The sequence below is a fragment of the Mustela putorius genome, unplaced genomic scaffold (assembly GCF_011764305.1).
Source record: "Mustela putorius furo isolate JIRA1106 unplaced genomic scaffold, ASM1176430v1.1 tig00003862_pilon_pilon_pilon, whole genome shotgun sequence".
NCBI lineage: Eukaryota > Metazoa > Chordata > Mammalia > Carnivora > Mustelidae > Mustela > Mustela putorius.
Window position 1 is genome coordinate 831,020 of NW_025422014.1, and position 21,246 is coordinate 852,265.

A 21,246-nucleotide genomic window follows, 5' to 3' on the forward strand; every position below is an offset into this window, starting at 1 on the left:
GCCACAAGATACTTCCTGGACTTGAGAAAAGAATGGAGGATCTCTTCAGTTAAGAGAAAATATTTTAAAAGAACCAGAGATGAAAAACTCAATAAATGAAATAAAAAATACACTAGAGAGAATTTATAGTAGATTAGAGGAAACAGAAAAGTAGATCAGTGAGTTTGAAGACAAAATAATAGAAACAAACCAAGAAAATTGGCAAAAAGAAAAAAAAAAGAACAATGAAAAATTAGAATAAGTTAAGGGAACTCAGCAACATTATCAATAGTAGTAATGTTGGCATTATAGGTATTCCAGAAAGAAAAAAGAGAGAGAAAAGGAGACAGAAAATTTATTTGAAGAATAATGGCTGAAGTAATCCCTAATCTGGGGAAGGAAACAGATATCCAGATTCAAAAATCACAGAAAGCTACCAACAAAAGGAAGCCAAGTAGGTTTGCACCAAGACACATAATAATTAAAATGGCAAAATGTAGTGATAGAAAATTTTAAAGGGAGCAAGAGGAAAAAAAGAAGAAAAAAAAAAGCAGTTACATAACGGGAAACCCCATAAGGTTATCAGCTGATATTTCAGCAGAAACTTTGTAGGACAGAGGAGAGTGGCATGACATATTAAAAGTGCTAAAAGGGAGAAAAAACAAAAAACAAAAAACAACGCCACAGCCAAAAATACTCTATCCAACAAGGCTTTATTCTGAAAAGAAGGAAAGACCACAATCAGGGGTATGAAAATTATGGAAGAAAAAAATTTATAAGTACATGAAAACATAATAAAAATGGTAGATTGATTACTTATAAAGCCAGCATGGAGACTAAATCTTACAAGCAATAAAATCTATTATAACCACAAAAATCAGGCAAGTAATTCACAAAAAGATGGCATAACATCTTATATATAAAATGTGGATGGTGGAGTCAAAATTCAGTGCTTTTATAATGAATTCAAACTTCAGTTATCATCAACTTAATATAGACTGCTATATGTGTGGGATGTTATATATAAACCTAATGGTAACCACAAATCAAAAACCTGTATCAGATTTAAAAAAAAGGTTGGGGGGGGGAGGAATCCAAGCGTATCATTAAAGAAAGCCATCAAAATACAAGGGAAAAGAAGGGGAAAAAGGAACAGAGAAAAAATATAAAAACAAATATAAAATAATAAAAAATGTCAGTAAGTACATGCTTATCAATAATTATTTTGATTGTAAATGCACTAAATGGTCTAATCAAAGGCACAAGTAGAGAGAATGTACAAAACAGTAAAACCCATCTATATGCTTCATACAAGAGGCTCATGTCAGATCTAAAGACATATACAGATTGAAAGTGAAAAGATGTAAAAACATTTATCATGCAAATAGAAGCAAAAAGAAAGTGTGGTAGCAGTAGTTATATCAAACAGAATAGACTTTAAAGATATTTATTTATTTATTATTTATTTATTCATTTTAGAGAGGGAGAGAGCATGCATGAGCAGAGGGAGTGGCAGAAGGAAAAAGAGAATCTTAAGTAGATTTCATCCTGGTCACAGAGCCTGATGCAGGACTTGACCCTATGACCCCGAGATCATGACCTGGGACAAAATCAAGAGATGAAAACTTAGCTACCTGAGCCACTAAGGGTCCCCAAACAAAAGAGAGTTTAAAACAAAGATTGTAAAAAGAGACAAGAAGGATATTATAATCATGAAGGAAACGAAGAAGAAGATATATCAATTGTAGATATTTATGGACTCAACATGGGAGCACTCAAAGACATAAAGCAAGTAATAACAGACATGAAGGAAAAACTCCATAATAACGCAGGGTCCTGGGATCGAGACCCGCATCGGGCTCTCTGCTCGGCAGGGAGCCTGCTTCCTTTCCTCTCTCTCTGCCTGCCTCTCTGCCTGCTTGTGATCTCTGTCTGTTAAATAAATAAATTTAAAAAATTGAATGCACATCCTTTTCAAGTGCATATGGAACATTTTTCAAAATGGATCACATGTTGGGACATAAAACAAATCTCAATAAATTTTAAAAATGTTGAAATCATATCATGTTTCTTTTTCAACCACAATGGTATGAAACTAGAAATCAATGACAAAAAAATCTGAAAATAACAAATACATGGAAGCACAATAACATGTTAATAAGCAATTAATGGGTCAATGAAGAAATTAAGGAGGAAATCAAAAACATAGGTGAAGAGAAATGAAAATAAAAGCACAATGGTCCAAAATCTTTGAGATGCAGGGAAATCTGTTGTAAGAAAGAGTATAGCAATACAGCATACCTCAAGAATAAAAAAAAAAAAAGCTCAAAAACAACCTAACCTTATACCTACATGTTCTAGATAAATAACAAAATAAAGCCCAAAACCAGTAGAGGAAGGGAATAATAATAATTAGATTAGAAATAAATGAAATAGAAACTAAAATAACAATAGAACAGATCAATAAAACCAGGAGCTGTTTCTTTGAAATGATTGACAAAATTGATAAACTTTTAGCCAGATACACTAAATAAATAAATAATCAAATCAATAAATAAACAAATAAAATAAGAAATGAAAAAGAAATAACAACTGACACCACAGAAATAAAAAATAATTTTAAGAATATGACAAAACATATACCAATGAATCGTAAAACCTAGAAGAAATGGATAAATTCCTAAAAACATGTTACTTTCCAAAACAGAATCAGGAAGCAATAAAAGAAAATGAATAGACAGATTACTAGCAATAAATTGAGTAAATAATCATAAACCTGCAACAAACAAAAGTCCAGAAACAGATGTCTTCACAGGTGAATTCCACCAAACACTTAAACAGTCAATACCTATTCTTCTCAAACTTTTCCAAAAAAACAGAAGAGAAAGGAAGGCTTCAAAATGCATTCTATAAGGCCAGAATTACCCTAATAACAAAAACAGATAAAGACATTAAAAAAAGAGAACTATAGACCTCTAATGAACATAGATGCAAAAATCCCCAATATAGTATTATCAAACCAAGTCCAATAATACCTGAAAAAAATCAGTCTCCATGATCAAATGGGATTTATTTTGGGAATACAAAGGTATTTTAATATTCTCAAATAAGAGAAAGGAGATAAAAACAACATAATCATCTCAACACATGCAGAAAAACATTTGGCAAAGTACAACACCCATTCATGCTAAAAATTATCAACAAAGGAGGCTTAGAGGGAAAATACCTCAACATAATGAAGGTCATATATGAAAAGCCACAGTTAACATTATACTTCATGGGGAAAAACTGAGAGTTTTTCCTCTGAGATCAGGAAGAAGACAAGGGTATCCATTCTCATCACTGTTATTCAGCATAATACTGGAAGCCCTAGCCAGAGTAATCAGATAAGAAATAATAAATAAAAGGCATTCAAAGTGGTAAGGAGGAAGTAAACTATCACTATTTGCAGATGACATGACACTCTTTATAGAAAACCCTAAAGATACCACCAACAAACTACTGGAACTAATGCATGAATTCAATAAATCTGCAGGAAAGAAAATATAAAGAAATATGTTGGATTTCTATACACTAATAATGGAGTAGCAGAAAAAGAAATTAAAAAAGCAATCCCATTTACAATTACATCAAAAACAATAAAATACCTAGGAATAAACTGAACCAAAAAGGTGAAAGACCTATACTCTGAAAACTATAAAATATTGCAATTACCATATGGTTTTACTTATATGTGGGACATAAGGAACACAATAGAGGAATGCAGGGGAAGGGAGGGAAAACTGAATGGGAAGAAATCAGAGAGGGAGACAAACTATGAGAGATTCTGGACTCTAGAAAACAAACTGAGTGTTACAGAAAAGAGGGGAGTGGAGGGAGGGGATGACTGGGTGATGGTTATTAAGGATAGCACATATTGGATGCGCACTGGGTGTTTTATGCAACTAGTAAAACTTATGATGTACTATATGTTGGCTAACTCAAGATAATGAAAACAAATTTTTAATTAAATTAAGGGGTGCCTTGGTGGCTCGGTGGGTTAAGCCTCTGCCTTTGGCTCAAGTCATGACCTCAGGGTTCTGAGATCGAGCCCCACATCAGGCTCTTTGTTCAACAGGGAGCCTGCTTTCCCCTCTCTTTCTCTGCCTGCCTTTCTGCCTACTTGTGATTTCTATCAAATAAATAAATACAATCTTTTAAAAAATTAAAATTAAATTAAAAACCTAAAAAACATTGATGAAAGAAACTGAAGATGACACAAAGAAATGGAAAGACATTTCATGCTCATGGATTGGGAGAGCCACTATAGTTAAAATTGCCATACTACCCAAAGAAATCTATACATTTAATGCAATCCCTATTAAAAAAAAACAGTATTTTTCATAGAACTAGAACAAACAATACTAAAATTAGTATTCAACCACAAAAGACCTTAAATACCCAAAGCAATCTCAAGAAAGAAGAACAAAACTGTAGGCATGACAATCCCAGATTTTAAGGTATACAACAGAGCTATAGTAGTGAAAACAATATGGTATTGGGACAAAAACAGACATGGAGGTCAGTGGAGCAGAACAGACAGCCCATAAATAAACCCATACATTGTGGTCAATTAAGTTATGACAAAGGAGGCAAGAATGTACATTGGGAAAAAGTCTCTTCAACAAATGGTGTTGAGAAAACTGGACAGCTGTATGTAAAAAAAAAAAAAAAGAATGGGGACCACTTATTTACACCATATACAAAAATAAACTCAAAATAGATTAAAGAACTAAATGTAAGACCTAAAACCATAACATTGCTTGAAGGAAATACAGATAGTAATTTCTTTGACATGGGCGACAGAAACATTTTTCTAGATACATTTCATCTGGCACGTGAAACAAAAATAAAATTAAATTATTGGCACTACACCAAAATAAAAGATTTTTACATAGTGAAAGAAACCATAAACAAAACAAAATGGCATTCTACTGAATGGGAAAGGTTACTTGAAAATGCTGTAAACAATAAGGGGTTATATCCAAAATATATAAAAAATTTATACAATTCAACACCAAAAAAATGATCTGATTAAAAAATGGGCAGAGGACCTAAATGGGCATTTTTCCAAAGAGGACATACAGATGGACAACAGACACATGGAAAGATGCTCAACATCACTAATAATCAGGGAAATACGAATCAAAACCACAATGAGGTATCACCTCACACATGTCAGAATGGCTGAACTCAAAAGTACAATCAATAACAAGTGTTGCTAAGGATGTAGAGAAAAATGTACACTTGTGCACTGTTGGTGGGACTTCAAATTGGTGTAGCCAGTGTTGAAGTTCCTCAAAAAATCAAAATATAATTACCATAGGACCCAGTAATTCCACTACTGGTTATTTGCCCAAAGAAAATGAAAACACTAATTCTTAAAGATGTATGTATCTCTATGTTTATTGCACAATTATTTACAATAATCAAGATACAAAAGCAACCCAGGTCCATCCTCAGATTAATGGATAAGAAATTGGTATAAACCCGGACATTACTCATCCATTAAAAAAAAAAAAATTGATCTTGCCATTTGCAACAGCACTAATGGACCTAGAAGGTAATGCTAAGTGAAATAAGTCAGAGAAAAAGAATGTCTCTATTTTTAAACTCAAAATGACTGAAATTTGATCTGTGGATTTAAGCTAATGTACTTATGATGAAGAACTAGAAGGTATTATCCAGGACCTTCACAGAGACCATGAAGGCACTTTCCTAGTAGTCTTTTTTTAAGTCATTTGATGGGAACCATCACAGACACAAGTTAAAAGGAGGGTGGTACCATGGAAAGAGAGCAGGGGAGGGATTTTAAACAAGATCCACCCTTCAAATCTTATACTAAACTTGCTTATCACCCAACATATTGAGTAAGTAATTCAACAAGTTCAGTTAGCAAATAGTTATTGAATACCTGGAATGGTATGCTGTTTTTTTTTCTTTTGTCCATATGCTCTTTTCATTGATAAGCCCAATGATGACATAGGTAGTAATTCAATGAAATATTTTTTCATTTTTTGTAATTTAAATTCAATTAGCCAACATATAACACATCATTAGTTTCAGATATAGAGTTCAATAATTTATCAGTTGCATACACCCAGGGCTCATCACATAATATGCCCTCCTTAATGCTTATTACCCAATTACTCCATACCCCACTCTCCCCCTCTCCAGAAACCCTTAGTTTGTCTCTCATGGTTTTTCTCCCTCTCAGACTACTTCCCATTCGGTTTCTGCCCCCTAACCCTATGATCTTCTGTGCTATTTCTTATATTCCATCAATGAGACTAATTATAATCTGTAATTGATGATAGAAATTACTGAACATTTTAAATAAATATTGGATTTTTTATCTTCAACATTAATCTATTAATCTCTATTAATGCTGTAGTCTTAAGAGACAGGGTAACTGAGGCCTAGAGAAAGTAAGGTATTCATTCTTTTTAAAAAAGATTTATTAATTTATTTGAGAGAGAGAGAGAGCATGAGTGGGGGTAAGAGGGAAAGGGAAGGAGAAACTCAAGCAGACTCCGGGCTGAGTGCAGAGCCTGACTTGGGGCTTAAGCTCACAACCATGATCTCAGGATCATGACCAGAGCTGAAACCAAGAGTTGGACATTTAACTGACTGTGCCACACAGGGGCCCACGGTATTCATTCTTAGTTATATAGCAATTTAATGGTAGAGCCAGGACTAGAATCTAAGTTTTAATTCAAAAGTCTTGAGTTCCTTTATCCACACTATACTTCCAACTGTACATTCTCTAATAGGTGAACAGATATTTCTCTTCCTATATAGTCAGGCATTTGCATCTGAGCTTTGTTTATGTTATTAAAGGCAGTCAATTGTTAAATCAACACATGTACAGATCACTGAAATACATGTCCTTTATTTTGCTTTCTGCAATGGCATGCTAACCCCCAGACCTCCTTCACTAAGACTTTGTATTCAGCTTAGCTTACTGTAGACTTGAAATTAGTTTTATTCATTAACTAAAAGCAATACAGAATATTTGCTATGCGTTCTTGATATGTGTATAAAAACATAACACTTATTCCTGCCTTTTCTCCACCTCTCTTTCTATCCCCACCCCACACGCAGAAATACAGACATACAGACATCTATTTTCACTGGCATGCAATTCTGGAAGAAAGTAACTAAAATAGGACAAATGTTCTTTTTCTTGGCCAGCCCTTTTCCTGCTCCTACAGTTTGTTAAATGATCAGTCTAGCAAAAAGGAATTAAGTGATGAGATGAACAATAACTTGTTGTAAATGTATCCATTCCCACAATAATTATAGTTATTGTGCTAGATGCCACTGGAGAGGAAAAGGAGAAATGGCCTCTCTCCTTGAAAACTTATATACTGGCAGCAGTGGCACAATACACATAACAAGAGAGAAATGAGTGAAATCAATTGCTAAATTGAATATGCCAAATATTAATGGTTTTATATATATAATATATTTATATATATAATATATATATATTATATAATATTATATTAATAGCTCCATAGAAAGCTGACCATATATTTAAACAAACCCACCATGGTGCTTAATGTGCTTGGAGCATTCCATATGGCCTTTCTCAAAGCAGAGATTTCACTAATTCATAAATCTCATACTTCTCTCCCATTTTTTCAACTTAAGCCTTATAAATATTCTGCTCCTCATAAACATTTTAAGGTGAAAGCTGGACCAAGCATAATGGTCCCATGTGCTGAAGGAAATAGGCAGATGTAACTTAACTTTCCCAGTATAGTTTGAATCTAAAAATTGCACATGGCATTTTGCAAATTCTACAGGAAAATTCTGAACAAAGTAATGTGAAGTATGTATTTAGTATCTGCATGTTGAGTAATACCTCTGAGAGAGAGGTGCCCTCAATCACACTATTTGCACAAATACAGAAACTGAAAAATGGGGGCGCCTGGGTGGCTCAGTGGGTTAAGCCGCTGCCTTCGGCTCAGGTCATGATCTCAGGGTCCTGGGATCGAGTCCCGCATCGGGCTCTCTGCTCAGCCTAGAGCCTGCTTCCCTCTCTCTCTCTCTGCCTACCTCTCCGACTACTTGTGATTTCTCTCTGTCAAATAAATAAATAAAATCTTTAAAAAAAAAAAAAAAAAAGAAACTGAAAAATGGAGGTTACCTCCTTGTTCAGGTTTATGCACCTAGCTAGCTCCCAAAAAGCACAAATTGAAGCTCAAGCTTCTGATTAGTGCCTGCTGAAAATATGATTTAGATCAGAGTTCAGAGATTCATGTCCTAAGACCCTTCCTATACTTCCTCTTGGATAAAAAAGCATAAAAATAGAGGCCAGGGTGCAGAGAGCAGGAGGACATGGAGAATAACCAACATTATCAGGAGACAAACTATCCTAAACCTTGTATCTGTTTGTTTCCCAGAGTTCTGTAGCTGATTAGGTCAGACGGTTACAACACTGAGGTCCTAAACTTAAGTATGTGTGTTAAATTCCATTATCTTTCTCTGTAATATGGCCATATATTCTATTCTGAACCTGTGACAAGAATCCTGTAACTCCAAATCCTTGTTCCAAAGGGAAAAAAATGATTCACAAATAGAAGTAGAGATCTACTTTCTCTTCTTCTTTTAATTCAACTTTTCATTTAAATTTTAGTTAGGTAATATATATGGTAAAATTGGACTGAAGTTTACAATTTAGTAAATCATAGGTGATTTACTAGATTGTATAACAAATTGTTTAACAATTTCTTTTTTTCCCTTCCCTTATATTCATTTGTTTTGTTTCTTAAATTTCACATATGAGTGAAATCATACGGTATTTGTCTTTCTGGTATTTAACTTATTTCACTTAGCATAATACACTCTAGCTCCATCCACGTCATTGCAAATAGCAAGAATTCATTCTCTTTGATGGCTGAGTAATATTCCTGTGTGTGTGTGTGTGTGTGTGTGTGTGTGTGTGTGTGTGTGTAGGACTTATTTATCCATTCATCAATGAATATTTGGGCTCTTTCACTAATTTGGATACTGTTGATAATGCTGCTATAAACATTGGGGTGCATGTGCCACTTCAAATCTGTATCTTTGTGTCCTTAATAAATATCTAGCAGTGTAATTTCTGTGTCATTGGGTAACTTTTTGAGGAACCTCCATAAAGTTTTCCAGAGTGAATACAGAGTTTGCATTCCCACCAACAATGCAAGAAATTTCCACTTTTTCCACACCTGGTTTTTGTGTGTGTGTTGTTAATTTTGATTTTAGCCATTCTGACAGGTGTGGGGTATATCTCATTGTGGTTTTCATTTGTATTTCCCTGATGATGAGTGATACTGAGCATCTTTTCATGTGTCTATTAACCATCTGGAGGTCTTTGGCAAAATGTTTATGTCTTCTGCCCATTTCTTAACTGGTTCATTTATTTTGGGGTTTTGAGTTTGGTAAATTCTTTATAGATTTTGGATACTAGCCCTTTATCAAATATGTCATTTGCAAATGTCTTTTTGAATTATGTAGGTTACATTTTAATTTTGCTGATTGTTACTGTTGTTCTTCAAAAGCTTTTTATCCTGACAAATTCCCAGTAGTTCATTTTTACTTTTGTTTCCCTTGCCTCTGGAGAGGTATCTAGTAATAAGTTGCTACAGCTGAGATGAAAGAGGTTGCTGCCTGTGTTTTCTTCTAGGATTTTGATGGTTTCCTGTCTCACATTTAGGTCTTTCATACATTTTGAATTTACTTTTCTGCATGGTATTAAAAAAATGGCCCACTTTCATTCTTCTGTGTGCTGCTGCCCAGTTTTCCCAACACTATTTGTTGAAGAGACTGTATTTTTTTCCATTGGGTATTAATTACTGCTTTGTTGAAGATTAGTTGACCATAGAGTTGTGGGTCCAGTTCTGGATTTTTGATTTTGTTCCATTGATCTCTGTGTCTGTGTTTGTTCCAGTACCATACTGTCTTGATAACTACAGTTATGTAATATAGCTTGAAGTCCATAATTGTGATGTCTCCACTTTTGCTTTTGTTTTTCAAGATTGCTTTGTCTATTTGGGGGCTTTTGTGGTTCTACAGAAATTTTTGGATTGTTTGTTCTAATTCTGTGACAAATGCTTGGTGGCATTTTGATAAGGATTGCATTAAATGTGTAGATTGCGTGGAAGTTAAAGAACATCTTACTAAAGAATGAAGGGTAAACCAGGAAATCAAAGAATAAACTTAAAAAATACATGTATGCAAATGAAAATGAAAACATGACAGTCCAGAACTTCTGGAATGCAGCAAAGGTGGTCATAAGAGGGAAGTATATAGAAATACAGACCTACTTCAAGAAGTAATAAAAGCCTTAAAGACACAATCTAACCTTATACCTAAAGGAGATAAAAAAGGAATAGCAAATAAAGCCTAAAGCCAGCAGAATAGGGGGAATAATAAAGATTAGTGCCAAAATTAATGATATAGGAACAAACAAACAAAAAACAGTAGAACAGATCGATGAAATAAAAACTATTCTTTGAGGGACACCTGGGTGGCTCAGTTGGTTGGACAACTGCCTTCGGCTCAGGTCATGATCCCAGAGTCCCGGGATCGAGTCCCAAATCGGGCTCCCAGCTCCATGGGGAGTCTGCTTCTCCCTCTGACCTTCTCCTCGCTCATGCTCTCTCTCACTGTCTCTCTCTCAAATAAATAAATAAAATCTTAAAAAAAAAACAAAAAACTATTCTTTGAAAGAATTAATAAAATTGATAAAACCCTAGCCAGTCTTATCAAAAAGAAAAGAGAAAGGACCCAAGTAAATACAGCTACAAATTAAAGAAGAGAGTTCACAACCAACACCACAGAAATACAATCATAAGACAATACTATGAAAAGTTACATTCCAACAAAATGGTCAATCTGTAGGAAGTGGATAAATTCCTAGAAGTGTACAAATTTCCAAACTTAAACAGGAAGAAATAGAAAACTTGAACAGACACATGACCAGCAAAAAAATTTAATCAGTAATCAAAAATCTCCCCCCCCCCAAAAAAATCCAGGACCAGATGGCTTCCCAGGAGAATTCAACTAGACATTTAAAGAAGGGCTAATACTTATTTTTCTCAAACTGTTCTAAAAAATAGAAATGAAAGGAAAACTTCCAAACTCCTTCTACAAGGCCAGCTTTATCTTGATTATAAAACCAGACAAAGACCCCACTAAAAATAACTCTAGGCCAATATCTCTGATGAACATGGATGCAAAAATTCTCAATAAGATATTAGCAAATTGAATCCAACAGTAAATTAAAATAATTATTCACCACAATCAAGTGGAATTTATTCCTGGACTCCAGGGGTGGTTCAATATCTGAAAATCAAATGATGTGATATACCACATTAATAAAATAATGGATAAGAACAATATCATCCTCTTAATAGATGCAGTAAAAACATTTGACAAAATACAGAATCTGTTCTTGATAAAACCTCTAAACAAAGTAGGGATAGAGGGAACATAACTCAATACTATAAAGCCCATATATGAAGAAAAAAAAAAACACCCTAATATCATCCTCCATGGGGAAAACTGAGAGCTTTTCCTCTACTGTTGGGAACAAAACAGGGATGTTCACTCTTACATTGTTATTTAAAATAGAACTGGCAGTCCTACTCTCCACAATCAGACAATAAAAAGAAATAAAACACATCCAAATTAGCAAGGAAGAAGTCAAACTTTCACTGTTCACAGATGGCATGATACTGTAGAAAACCTGAAAGACTCCATCAAAAAATTACTGGAACTGATACACAAATTCAGTAAAGTCACAAGATATAAAATCAACGGGCACCTGGGTGACTTGGTTGGATAACTGTCTGTCTTTGGCTCGGGTCACGATCAAGCCCCAGACAGGGCTCCCTGCTCAGTGAGGAGTCTCCTTCTCTGGCTCCCTCTCCCTCTGCCCTCCCCCATGCATGCATGTTCTTTCCCTATCTCTCTCTCAAATAAATAAACAAATAAAAATAAAAATAAAAATAAAGATCAACATACAGAAATCTGTTGCATTTCTATACACCAATAATGAACCAGCAGAAAGAGAAATCAAAGAATTGATTCCATTTAGAATGGGACCAAAAACCATAAGTGACTAACCAGTGAGGTGAAAGATCTATGCTCTGAAAACTATAGAATATCTATGAAAGAAATTTAAAAGAATGCAAAAAATGGAAAAAAACATTTCATGCTCATGGATTGGAAAGACAAATTTTATTAATATGTATATACTACCCAAACCAATCCACTCTCTCTTCTGATGGTTGGTGTGTAGCTTTAATTTTCTGTGTGAAGAATCTAATGGTTTTCCTTCTAGTTTAGATGCCCTATAACTAATATAGAAGTTGGAAAACACAAATAAGCATACACATAAATGAATCTATTCTTCCGTATGTATTTTAGAGATTCTCTATGCATAATTTTCTTCTGAGCCCTTTCCTTGTATAGATTTTAACTTGCATCTAAAATCACACATTCTGTCCTACTCTGATATAGCCTTATATCTGGAATTCAGAAGCTTTGGTCTAAACTTAGCATAACATAGACTAGTATAACATAAGAAAACAAACATTTTGTTAAAGCTTTAATGAGTTTTTTTTTTTTTTTTTTTTTTGCATCTCAGCAGCTTAACGTGAATGACAGTGGTGACTTCCTGTTTAAAGCAAACTGTGCCATGAAGTCATACATTTTTCTAAATTCCTTTTGTACAGACTTAATATGTGCCACTTTATCCTCCCCAAGTAAATAAGCTCCCTAAGGGTATGGGCTATATCTTATATGACTCTTATTATTACTCATACTACACTTGAAAAATAGTAAACACCATAAACATTGGTCAAAGAGAAAGTATTTTATATACGTTTTCTATGATTCCTATTTTTAAATCTGTTATTCCTCATTTTATCCATTTTAATCTTCCTCCCCATTTCTTAGTCCACCTAACCTAAATCTAATAAAAGGACAACCTATTTTGAAATTGGTGCATTTTATTTCTATTATGAATTCTCTTGATTCTCAAAATAGTGAAAAATAACTGTATCATCTTCACACAGTACAGCTTAGTGGAAAGAGCTTTGGCAACAAATAGAATTTTGTTTCAAACACAACCAAGACAGTTAAACAACTTTGGGCAAGTTGCTTAATTTTTGGTTCGCTCATCTATAAAATGGGGGAAATAATAGAGTTATTATAAAAATGTAAGATATCTTTCCCAGTGCTCAGTACATCATAAGTGCACAATAAATAAGAACCATTATTGCCTTTTTAATGATAGAACACCTAAAATCAAAGTTAGAGCCAGTAGTATATAAGCACCAAAAGCTGATAGATTCTAGGTAGCTGTTTAGATGCTTATGGACTTTTTCTGGAATCATTACTAAGAAGATAATCATTTTAGAATAGGGTATAAGTTCTTTTGAGAGAAAACCAAAAGTTTGAGAATTTCATGTAGATCCTTACTCCATGGTGGGAAGGACTAAATGTACTTATAAATCCCCAAATCACATTGGAGAATTCTAATTATTTTCCCTTTGCTATAAAAACCATATTGGCTTCCCAGAGTTGTGAGAATACACCAAGGCCAAACATTCAGAATTCTCCATGAAGAAAATGAAGTCAACATGCTTAGGAACAAAACAAAGGAAATCAAAACCAATTTACATTCCAAAGTGAATTTTTCAAACCTAAAAATAACTCCATATCACAAAAAGGTTATGTAAAATTAAAACTAATTTGAAGACAAATTTTTAAATATGAAGATAAATTAATTCTCTTGTAATAAATATGATGACAATTTACAGAAAAAGATAATGTAATGATAAACATTTCTTAGAAGTGCTTTATATTTCTTGGCCCAATATGAAAACACTGATTTTAGACTTAAAATTTCCTACACAACATGATACAGTCTTTGGAAAGCAGTATATTATGGTGGTTCACCAGCAATTTTAATTATATATGTAACCAAAATATTTTCAACAAATTCCCAGATGTGCTGCTAATTGAAAAGTCTGGGGGAATATGTATCTCTGTTTAGTGTGTTAAAGCATCCCACATATTGGAGATTCCATAACATTTGGGGAGAGCCAGTATGATTAACCATCATGCCCATATTCTCTAGATATTGATTTAGCCTAGGCTTATACTACAGCTATGCTCGGCCCAAGTCCCAGTTAGAAAGTAGCTTATAATCCAGGATAATAAACCTTAGTATCTCTACCCAGTTGAACCGTGTCAGAGATATTTTCAAATTTATTGATTCCCAGAGGTTACACAGCTTTAAATTTCCCAAGTAATTTTTCCTCCCTAGGAAAAGCTCAGACACACAGATAGCAATTCTTACAACTTTAACTTAGAACCAAGATGGTTATTAATAAGTAATTCTATGTAAAATATGATGCAGGTCATAATATCTGAATTCTGAACAACATCACTGTTATCTCTATAAATTGAAAAATATCTTCATAGTGCTCTGCTTAATCAAATTTAATGGTCCAGAATTGAGTGACGCTTACTCAGTCCTCCACAACCAAACAGACCTTTCAGCAACTGGCCAGAACAAAAACGGCTAGCCCAAAATCCAACTGATGATCACATACTCTGGGTAACTCAGGCCCCAAATCAACTTTCCTTAATTCCTCTGTATTGGTTATCTAGACTGGCCACTTAACTCTCTGTCATAGTCACACTCTGCCTCAGCTAGTTAAATCATCTCTGGGTTAGTTTTATTATATTCATGATGTGAAATTAATCACAAATCATTTTTTGTTTTAGTCCTGATAAGGTTTTGGATGTGATAGACTTTCAGAGGAAAAGGAATTACTGTACCAGATGGTGTGATGTGGAAATATTTCTATTTTCAGTAGTTCTTCCACAGAAGACTAATGCTAGGTCAAGTGACCAAACTTTCCTTCATCATATTGAGTTTTATGAAATATTAAAAATCAGTAACACATAAATTTAACCCCAATATTCTTAGAAACATGAGAAATCTGCTAATACTTTAGAATGCAGTGAGCGGGGGCGGGGGGGAGATTAAACAACAACAATAATAGCCTTGGCTATTTGGGGTCTTTTGTGTTCCATACAAACTTTAGGACTTTTTGTCCTAGCTCTGTGAAAATGACTCTTGGTATTTTGATAAAGACTGCATTAAATATGTAGATTGCTTTGAGTAGTATAGATATTTAATATTTGTTCTTACAATCCATGAGCATGGAATGTCTTTCCATTTCTCTGTGTCATCTTCAATTTCTCTATCAGTGTTTTATAGTTTTCAAAGTACAGGTCTTTCACCTCTTACCACATATTTCTTATAAGTTAATGACATGTTTATATGATAAAATAATTCTTACACTTTATTTATAGGACATTAATGGCAATGATTTACTGCTTAGAGTATGTAATCATTTTTAGGTGACTTAAGGTGACGTGTGAGTTGGTTCTTTAAAACTAAATATTTTGGGCACCTGGGTGGCTCTGTTGGTAAAGTGACTGCCTTTGGCTCGGGTCATGATCCTGGAGTCCTGGGGTTGAGTCCCACATCAAACTCCCTGCTCGGCAGGAAGTCTGCTTCTCCTGCTGACTTCTCTCCTCTCATGTTCTCTCTCTCTCTCATTCTCTCTCCCAAATAAATAAATAAAATCTTTTAAAAAACCTGAATATTTTGAGTACCTTCTCTATTTTGAAAATGTCAGACCAAATGGTGTGTCAGAAAATAAATGATGTGTGAAAAACAAACCGATTTATTATTTTTCAGATGTGTTTTTTAAACACCCATTTAATTCAAAATCTGTAGGAGGAAATGTTTTCTTGAAATTTCTGATTGATGTCACATTAATATGTATAAACAAAGTCAATATGTGTAAATAAAGCCACTCTGGTTACAAAAGTGAATAAAGTAAGACAATTATTGCAAACTACAGAAACGTTTTCTGTTTTAAATTAAGCTTCACAACTCTAAACTTTGAGTTATATTATAAAGCTGTAGTGATCAAAACAGTATGGTAGTGTCACAAAAATAGACACATAGATCAACAGAATGGAAAACCCAGAAATGACCCCACAACTATATGGTAAATTAATTAATTTTCAGGAAAGCCAGAAAGAGAAAATGTCCCTTTGACATATGGTGTTGGGAAAAAACTGGACAGCAATAAACAAAAGAATGAAACTGGACCGTTTTCTTAACACCATACCCAAAAACAAATTCAGAAAGGATTAAAGACCTGCATATAAGACATGAAACCACAGAAATCCTAGAGAAGGACACAGGCAGTAACATCTTTGATATTAGCCATAACACGTTTTTTCCTAGATATGTCTCCTGAGGCAAGGAAAACAAAAGCAAAGAATAAACTATTGGGACTTCATCAAAATAAAAAACTTCTGAACAGAGAAGGAAACAATTGTCAAAACTAAAAGGCAACCTATGGAATGCGAGAAGATATTTTTAAATGGCGTATCTGATAAAGGGTTAGTATCCAAATTCTATAAAGAATTTATAAAACTAAACACCCCAAAATTGGATAATCAAATTAAAAATGGACAGAAAACATGATTAGACTTTTTTTTCCAAAGAAGACATAGAAATGGCTAACAGTCATATGAAAAGATGCTCAACATCACTGATCATCAGGGAAATGAAAATCAAAACTACAATGAGATATCACCTCACACTAGTCTGAATGGTAAAAATCAACTGCACAAGAAACAATAGGTGTTGGGGAGGATGTGGAGAAAGGGGAACCCTCTTCGTAGAAGGGCCATGTGGTGTAGACACTGTAGAAAATAGTACGGAAGTTCCTCAAAGGATAAAATAGAACTTACCTTAAAATCCAGCACTTGCACTGCTAGGTGTTTACCCAATGGATACAAAATACTGATTTGTAGGGATACATGCACTCTGATATTTATAGCAGCATTATCTACAATAGCAAGATTATAAAAACAGCCCTCATGTTTGTCTACCAATGAATACACACACACACACACACACACACACACACACACACACACCATGGATTATTACTTAGCCATAAAAAGAATGAAATCTTTTCATTTGCAATGATGTGCATGGAACTAAGGAATATCATGCTAAGTGAAATAAATCAGTCAAAGAAAGACAAATACCAATTGATTTCACTCATATATGGAATTTAAGAAACAAAACAAAGGAACATAAGGAAAAAATAGAAAGGGAAGCAAACCAAGGAACAGACTCTTAACTATAGAAAACAAAATGATAGTTACCAGAGGTGAGGTGAGTGGTGGGGATGGGTAAAAGACGACACAAGGATTAAGGAGTTCACTTGTTGTGATGAGCATAGGGTGTTGTACAGTAATGTTGAATCACTAAATTGTATATTAAGCTATATGTTATTAAGCTGTATGTTAACTAACTGAAATTTAAATAAAAACTTTTTAAAAAGAAACATTAGTAATATGTTGTTAGCTTTATAGAAATACCTGTATGTGACCTGCCAAGTAGAACTGAAAATAATTCTAGCTAAATATTTATAATTATAACAAAATTAAATGCTTTCTTCTGTTGCTGAGAATGTGGAGGAAAACTTGTCATTCCCTTCCATAAACAGTGTGACATTGAGCAAAAACTGTTGGAAAAACAAATGCATTGTCAAGAAGTAAGAAAGGAATTGAAGGGCTTTTTGAGTTAATGGTTGACATTTGCATATATTTTAGGAACCTAACGAGATAGTAATTATGCGGTCCAAGATACAGTTGAAACTGAAGGCTAGGCTCATGCTCTGAGCAGGAGCCATTCTTATCGTGATTTGCCAAATAATCACGAGCAATGGTTTAAACATTTGTTTCCTCACTAGCTAATGAGATTTAGTGAATTTCTTGACCCATATCCATCTCCAGCATCTATACAAACTTGGTTTTAGTCCAAAACCTGTACTTCTGATTATTTCTCAGGAACTGTGTCTACATCTTGATTTGTAGCAGCTTATGCTAATCTAGTCATTGCTACAAGTAAAAGTTATTCTTCTGAAGCACACTCTCCCGTCTGGATTATCTTTCAATGACTGTATCAAGAGAACTCACTTTAATTTTCAAATCCCAGATATCATGATGTTATACAATAAGCAGTAATAGTCAAGCCTCTAATGACTATATCCTCTTGTGGATTCACATACCACAAATTATTATATTAACTTCTTCACACTTTATTCTAAGTCTATTTTGCCTTTATGCTTACCCTATAATCTTGACTCTACTCAAACGTGGAATCTCCTAGAACTCAGGACTTCCTGAGTACTTTCTCTTGTCTTAGAGCTTGGCCAAACATTGCCTTGGCATATGATATAGCACATAAATATCAAGTACATGGCCAGGACTGTGTTAACTTTGCAACATTGTGCATGTTCATTTTCATTTTAGGTTTTTTTTTTTCTTTCCTATGGGCATAGTAGAATAATTACCTCCTACTCTTGCAAGGAAACAGTGACAGTGCTAGATCCCAGCAAAACAAAATTTGTTATATTGTAAGGTCCTTGGAAGAACCCTGAAAAGTGCCCCCTTTATTCTTGAGCGATTTCTAAATGACACATTTTAACATTTCCCAATGAATAATACATGCTTCTCTTAATCCTCAAGCCTTGTTAAGTAGTAAGAAAAAGTGAAATGAGCACTGGATGAGGTGTCAGAGATGTAGGTTGTAGCCTTTTCTCTGTCACAGACTCATAGAAGTACTTGGCCCAGTCATTTCAATTATCTGAGCCTCAGTTTTTCCAACTGTAAAATGAAAACTGTGAGTGTATTCCATTTTTCAAGCATAAAATAATCTTAGATGTTTTCCATTTCTCCCATCAGTGAAAGGATTTGAATCTGTTTCTGACCATTTTCTTTGTCTCAGTGTCTGCAGACTGATTCTCTAGACTTATGACACAATAAAAAGGCTTTTGGGAGGTCAATTTAAAGGGCAAGGGAAACAGCACTATCTGTGGTCCCCTCTTTCAGAATTAGATAGGGTTCAGAAGAAAGAGTTAAATTCCCTTTCTTACTCTGAGTATCTGATTAATGCTGAAACTGTCTATGAGAGGATTGTAGAAAGCATGCTTCTTTCTCCTATTCATTTCAGTCACCTAGTGCAAAGGGGGAAAATGGAATTCATTCATTCTTAAGGGTCTTTAGGTGAAAATTCAGTGAATTTTTTGGAGGAGTCAATGTCCATTTGTATTTATTCACCTTTACAATATTCAGTAGCATATTGTACCAGCCCAAACAGAATAGGTATATTAGATGATTTCTGTCTCACAGAAATAATACTGAAAACATACAGCAAAATAGATCAGTACAAGTGTTTAAAAGTGCAAAGAATATTTTCTATAATTAAAGAAACCCTCCAACACAAATTTCTTGAAGGATGGTTTTTATGTGATCTAGGTATCTGCTAGTGTGGCCGGTAGAATCTTTCATTCAGCTGAAAAACTTGATTCCCATCTATAAAATCAATACCTTTACCACAATACCTGATATTTATAGCAGCTGAAGGAAAGAAATACTTCTTGCTGAATGATACAAAGCTCTCTAACAAATGTAACTCTAGTTGAATAAAAGTATACCTTTTTTCTTTGCTAAAAAGATCCAAGCAATATAAAATGAAGTCCATGGAAAAAATAATGAAAAACTAATATAACGTCCATGCACACCATTGTTAAGAGCAGAGAAAGGAGTAGGAAACTCATTTGAGATTTCATCATGGATCATGTTGGAAATCCATCCTTTTTTTAAAAATTACCCTTTCTTTTTTCATAATCTCTGAATGCATCTCCTAACAGTTCCATGCTACTAATAATCCCATCATTTGGTTTAAAGTTAGAAGGCACCTTCCTCAATATTTCTACTTGAGCACAAACGAGGAAAAAAAATGCAAACCAGGAAACTACTAAATATAAAATGTATTTACTTACATTTTGTCAAAATAAGTTAATTATGTGTATCTAAAGATGTAAATTTAACCTAAAATCATTTAGCTCATTGTTGTTTCTTTTATGTACTGATTATTCTGATAGATACAGCTCATCTATATATCTTGTCTTCTTATTTCTTTTTTCTCATTTTAATTGTGTTTTGTTGTCATTGTTGTTCTGCAGAGCATTCTTTGAAAGCAGAATCTCTACACTTAACTACAATTCACATTTTTAGTAAAAATATGTAACTTATACAAGCTGATTAGAACATGCATTCATATTAGTAAAGGTCCTGAGACATTATAGCTCTTGTTTTTTAATCACAAGCTCATTTTGAAACTAACAGAAACCTTACCATTTTAATCATTTAGTAGATAAAAATATCACCTCCAAAAAGTGGTAACAAAGAGTAGATAAAAAATATTCTGCACATTCTGCAAGTGAATCTTCTTAATACAAAGTTGGTTAATTTATGAATGTTCATGGGTATATTTTATTCAATATCAATTGAGTGAAACACATTAGGAAAAATCTCTCCATGTCAAACTTAATTTCTTCCTATTCTAAGTTACTCCCCTTCCCACATCAAGTGGCCAACTGTATGTATACATATATAGTTGTTGTTGGTGGTGGTGGTGGTGGTAAAAATACTAAGGAAATGACATACTAGGATGGTCCATGTTCATGATATACATACCACCCTTAGAACTGACAGGTTATCCAGAATCTGGTATGAAGAGACCAATTCTAGATATTAACAGTAAAAGACTCAGATAAGATCTAAATATTCATTAAAAAAGGAGCCTACCGTTTCAGTTTCTTTGTTTTCTCCAGAGATCTCCAAAGAATTCAAGCGACAACAACTCCAACAAGGATGCTACTGATATATACATAAATTCTAGCTCCCTGTTCTGAGAAAAAAACAATCTAATTCTTTCTCACTACCAAAAAAAAAAAAAGGAAATAAAGAAAGAAGAAAGAGAGAAAGGAAGGAAGAAAAGTAAGGGAAAGAAAAGAAAAGGGGAGAGGGAGGGAGGTACAGAAGGAGCGGGGAGAAGAATAAAAAGAAAACAAAATTTTAAAAAGCCAAAAAAAAAAAATGAAGATAGCAAAAGGAAAAAAAAAAAAAACCTTCAGCATTACCTAACCACTACCATGTTGGAAAACATGGTAGTGAGATGTCAGAGTGAAATATGCAAGCCTCTGTGCACACTGAACATTTCCGTTTTCCAGGAGGTAGCTTGAGCTAGCAAGCTCGCTGGTGCTCAGTCTCTCT

The 21,246-nt window shown here is 34.0% G+C and overlaps 1 protein-coding gene across 1 annotated transcript in view; it reads right to left on the reverse strand.

Moving 5' to 3' along the window:
* The window catches only part of GPR174 (G protein-coupled receptor 174), a 71,398-nt gene extending 50,417 nt beyond the window's left edge, over positions 1–20,981 (reverse strand). Inside the window, exon 1 of the mRNA XM_013048174.2 lies at positions 20,779–20,981. The gene's annotated coding sequence lies outside the window, so the exon portion shown is untranslated. The remainder of the gene's footprint in view (positions 1–20,778) is intronic.
* Positions 20,982–21,246: the final 265 nt, after the last annotated feature.